The following is a 5,675-nucleotide window of genomic DNA, read 5'->3' on the forward strand; positions in this document are numbered from 1 at the left end:
TCTGTACGCCACCTTGCCTATTTTCTCGATGATTTCAAAAGGTCCGACGTATCGTGGGTTAAGTTTGCCTCGTTTGCCAAAACGAACCACACCCTTACAGGGTGAAACTTTGAGTAGTACCTGCTCCCCAACCTGGAGCTCAAGTGGTTTCCTGCCCTTATCGGCGTAGGCTTTCTGACGGTCTCGAGCTGCCGCCATGCGTTGTCGTATTTGAGCAATCCGTTCAGTAGTGTCCACCACATGTTCCGGACCAGTGATTTGACTATCCCCCACCTCTGCCCAACAAAGAGGTGACCGGCATTTACGCCCGTACAATGCCTCAAACGGAGCAACCTTATTGCTGGTATGGTAGCTATTATTGTACGAGAACTCCACAAGTGGCAGATGCTTTTCCCAGCTGTTGCCAAAGTCGATTTCGCATGCACGAAGCATGTCTTCTAATTTTGAATAGTGCGCTCGGACTGCCCGTCCGTCTGAGGGTGATACGCCGTGCTCATGTCTAATCATGAGCCAAAAGATTTGTGCATCGCTTGCCACAACTCTAAAGTAAAACGTGCATCTCGATCCGAGATGATAGAGGTGGGCACCCCGTGCCGCGAGACAACTTCCTTGAGATATACTTCTGCTAGAGTGGAGAATTTATCCGTCTCCTTGATAGCCAGGAAATGTGCAGACTTTGTGAGTCGATCCACGATCACCCAAATAGTATCGTTTCCGCGCTGGGATCTAGGCAAGCCAGTAACGAAATCCATGGAAATTTGCTCCCATTTCCATTGAGGTATCTCTGGCTGTTGAAGTAAACCTGAGGGCTTCTAGTATTCTGTCTTGACTTTCGCACAAGTCAAACACTTGCTGACGTAAGTTGCTATGTGGGCCTTCATGCTAGGCCACCAATACGTAGTTTTAATATCGTGGTACATCTTATCCGAACCAGGGTGTACCGAGTAGCGGGACTTGTGTGCCTCATCCATCACAAGCTCTCGTAGGCTGCCATAGAGTGGAACCCAAATGCGTCCTGTTACGTAGTAAGCACCGTCTTCCTTTTGTTCTAAACGTTGCCTTGAGCCACGTAGGGCTTCAGCCCTGACGTTTTCTGGTTTCAATGCTTCTATCTGAGCAGTTCGTATTTGAGAAGGGAGAGTAGAATGTATAGTGAGTTGTAAAGCTCTCACGCGCTTAGGTGCGGTGTCCTTTCGACTGAGGGCGTCCGCCACGACATTGGCCTTCCCCGGGTGATACCTGATCGAGCACTCGTAATCATTCAGTAGCTCGACCCATCGTCGTTGCCGCATATTCAGTTCCTTCTGCTTGAAGATGTGCTTGAGGCTCCTGTGGTCGGTGTAGATGGCGCGCTTGGTACCGTACAGGTAATGTCGCCATATCTTAAGTGCAAAAACAACAGCTCCCAGCTCCAAATCATGCGTAGTGTAGTTCCTTTCGTGAACTTTGAGTTGTCGTGAGGCGTAGGCTATGACTTTATCTCGTTGCATCAATACACAACCAAGACCTTGAATTGATGCGTCGCAGTAAACCACAAAATCGTCTGTGCCCTCTGGCAGTGAAAGGATAGGTGCACTACAAAGTCTATCCTTTAGGTGCTGAAAGGCTAGCTCCTGTGCACTTCCCCATCGCTAAACAACACCTTTCTGTGTTAATGAGGTGAGGGGCTGTGCAATCTTAGAAAAATCCTTTATGAATCTTCTGTAGTAACCTGCCAAACCCAAAAATTGACGAATTTCCGTTGGTGTACGAGGTGCAGGCCAGTTCTTAATCGAGTCCACCTTGGATGGATCAACATGAATCCCATCCTTGTTTACCACATGGCCTAGGAAATGGACCTCACGAAGCCAGAAGTCGCATTTCGAGAACTTTGCGTAAAGCTGTTCTGTTCGAAGGAGTTCCAAAATAAGTCGTAGATGCTGCTCGTGTTCCTCTTGGCTCTTAGAATAGATTAGGATGTCGTCGATGAAAACTATAACGAACTTGTCCAGATAAGGCTTGCACACCCGATTCATCAGATCCATGAAAACCGCAGGTGCGTTGCGTTTGTCAGCCCAAACGGCATGACCAAAAACTCATAGTGCCCATAATGAGTTCTAAAGGCTGTCTTAGAGACATCCTCTTCTCGAACTTTCAGCTGGTGATATCCCGATCTCAGATCGATCTTTGAATAGTAGCTCGACCCCTGCAACTGGTCGAACAAGTCATCAATACGTGGTAAAGGATAACGATTCTTCACAGTCACCTTGTTGAGCTCACGGTAGTCGATACACATTCTGAAGGTGCCGTCTTTCTTCTTCACAAATAGCACGGGAGCTCCCCAGGGTGATGAGCTAGGACGAATAAAACCCTTATCCAAGAGTTCTTGTAGTTGCGTAGAGAGTTCCTCCAACTCCGATGGGGCTAAACGATAAGGCGCACGAGCTATAGGCGCAGCTCCAGGAGCTAGTTCAATCTGAAACTCGACTTGGCGATGGGGTGGAAGACCAGGTAATTCCTCAGGGAATACCTCAGGATAGTCACGTACAATTGGAAAATTTTCTAGTTTCTTCTCTTTTTCCGAGGTGTCCGTAACGAGAGCCAAAATGGCAGTGTGACCCTTTCGCAAGCACTTCTGGGCCTTAAGGAAAGAGATGACGTTTTCAACAGCACTCCTCTTGTCGCCACGAATTAGGAGGGGTTCATTGCCTGAACCAAGAATACGGACAATCTTCTCGTTGCAAAGGATCTCTGCTTGGTGTTGGGATAACCAATCCATCCCAATAACAACATCGAAACTACCCAAGACGATAGGAATAAGGTCAATAGAGAAGGTCTGGTTAGCGAGAATAAGTTTGCAACCTTTGACTACGTGTGAGGCCTCCAAACTCTTACCATTTGCTAGCTCTACAGTGTGCTTGTTGTTCAAGGGTGTTGGAATACGCTTAAGCATTTGACTAACTTCTAGGGACACATAGCTAGTATCAGCACCCGAATCAAATAAAACTGTAACATAAAAGTCGTCGAGAAGGAACTTACCCGTCACCACGTTGGGGTCATTCCTTGCTTCACCTTGGCCAATCAAGAACACCCGCCCCCTGGCACCATTGTTGTTGTTGTGGTTCCCATTGTTACCGTTCCCCTGATTACTGTTGTTGTTGTTGTTCTGGTTCTGGTTCAGTTGGGGACAATCTTTCTTGAAGTGGCCTTCAGCTCCACACTGAAAGCACCCTTTATTGTTACCCTGCTGCTGCCGCTGGTTCGGTGGGGCCTGTTGTTGACGATTCTGGCTTGCGGGGTACAAGCTTCTGCAATCCTTGGCAGCGTGACCTGGCTTGTTGCACCGATGACAGTTGCTCCTGGTGCATGGTCCACTGTGGTGTAGGTTGCAGCGATTGCATTTGGGGTGATTCCCCTTGTACCCACCATGACTTTGACCACCAGACGATTGCTGACTGGGGCTCTTGTAGTCATCAGTCTTTCTCTGCTGAGACTGAGATTGCACAGAAGTTGAACCCCTTGCTTGAAGCTCCATCCCATTTTCTCTTGTTGTCACTAGGAGCACCCGAAGTAGCTGTAGCACTTATACGCTTTGGTAGCCTGTTTTGTTCCACCGCCTGATCAGTAAGACGGTGAGCCAACTGAACAACCTGCTGGATAGTGGCCAGGTTTGCTGAAGTCACATGACTTTGGATTTCTGGCACCAAGCCCTTGAGAAAGAGTTCAATTCGCTTAAATGGAGGGTCCACCATAGTAGGACACAATAAGGCAAGCTCATGCGATCTCTTAGTATACGCCTCGATTTCTGACCCCGTCATCTTGAGGTTGTAGAACTCGTCTTCCAGCTTATGAATGTCATCACGACTGCAGTATTCCTCCCTGATCATTTCCTTGAAAGTTTCCCATGGGGTGGCGTTGGCTGCAACCAACCCTAGCATTTGAACCTGAGCGTTCCACCATGTGAGGGCTAAACCCTCGAGAGTTCCGGTAGCATACTTCACCCTGCGCGCTTCGGGGCATTCACACATTTCGAACACAGATTCTAGTTTCTCAAACCAGTGGAGGAGACCTACTGCTCCTTCAGTTCCGCTAAAAGTAGTGGGTCGGCAGTCCATAAAGGTTTTAAAGGTGCACACCGGTGGCTGAGCATGTTGACCTAAGGTAGGTGAAAGAAAGACAGAGTTTAATACAAAAGTTGGTTCACGGGAGTAGGACCTAAAGATCCTAGAAGGAGTTCGGACTGCAGGGTATACCTCCTGCGTATGCAGCTGCAAGTGCCGCAGCAACTCGTTCGTTAATCAGAGCCGTTAACTGGGCTTGAGTCATGTTAACGCGTCCACTCATGATCTTCATATAAGAGGGAAACATGAGTGAGAGAGGTTCGTGAAAGTACGATGGCAGAAGGGAGTAAGCACACATGTGTTCAAGCAACAGTAGTTATACTAATCAAGCATACCATGGGCAATGTACTATGTAACTAACAAGTAGGCAATATACACAGATCATATCACCTAGAATGTCGAGTTTTGCATGTGGAGTGAAGCGTCGTTGTGGACCGTAGAGCACTGCACAGGTTATAGTCTGATTTTAATAAAACCCTTTTCCTTATTAAAACCAAGTTCACTATAACCAATGGCTCTGATACCAATCTGTCACACCCCCAAAATCCACCTGCGGAGTACTACTGCTTGGAGGCGTGACTGACCAGGATCCAGCCACCAATCATATTGAACAAGCATATAAGTAGATATAAAATCTAACCAATACAATTGGTGTTCAAACAAAACATAGTTGAAGTTGCAAGCGGAAGCATAAGATTTAAAACCAAAACATAAGTTCAATTGTTTCCAAGTTTAACATGGCACGCAGTTATCCATGTCCCACAACGATTCTCCTCCATGCAAACTCCAGCTAAGTACCTATGGTCCTGCAAAGCATGTAGTAACGAGTCAACAACAAGTTGAGTGAGTTCACAGTTGGGTATTCGTTTTAGTTTGTTTCGAAAACAGTTTCCTTTATCTGGCATCCTGCCGTGGGGGTTACCCCATAGTTGAAAACGTGATTTGTTTAACCCAATGACTCTGGCCATCCAGCCGTGGGGGCTACCCCATGTATACACTAGACTCGTTACCATATCGACTGCTGACTGTAGTCATGTTCATGTGCCCTGAACTGTCAATGTCTATCATCATTGACGTGCCCAGATCCATTAGTTCACGCCCGTCCTCTGCGGCACGGTGTGAGGCTTGTCAGACCTAAATAGCGCTATCTAACTAATGACCCGCTCGCCATTGGCTCGGCGATTAAGTCGATATAAAGAAGGAGGGACTTCGTGATAGAGTTTTGGTCTAGTACGAGTTATCTGTCCATGAGGACGAGGAATTTCATTCCTGAACCAATGCTGTCCTACTCAAGGAGGACGAGGAATCCACGTTCCTTAATCCCCCTTTCCCAGCCCAGGGAATCCCATGCTTTGTGGAGGGTGTGAACTCACCTTGATTTGCTCGGCAGATACACAGAAAAGTCAATCAAGTCGTAAGTGGTCAACTATGTCGTAACATAGATACCATTCATGTCAGATTCAAACCAAGTAGTGCACGTACGTTCTACACGTATTGTACACAAGTAACGATCATGGCATACAAGTCTAGCATGGCAGTTCATCAACAGTTCGCAACAAGTTCCGCGGTAACATT

This window comes from Helianthus annuus, chromosome 14 (genome assembly GCF_002127325.2).
Source record: "Helianthus annuus cultivar XRQ/B chromosome 14, HanXRQr2.0-SUNRISE, whole genome shotgun sequence".
Taxonomy (NCBI): domain Eukaryota; kingdom Viridiplantae; phylum Streptophyta; class Magnoliopsida; order Asterales; family Asteraceae; genus Helianthus; species Helianthus annuus.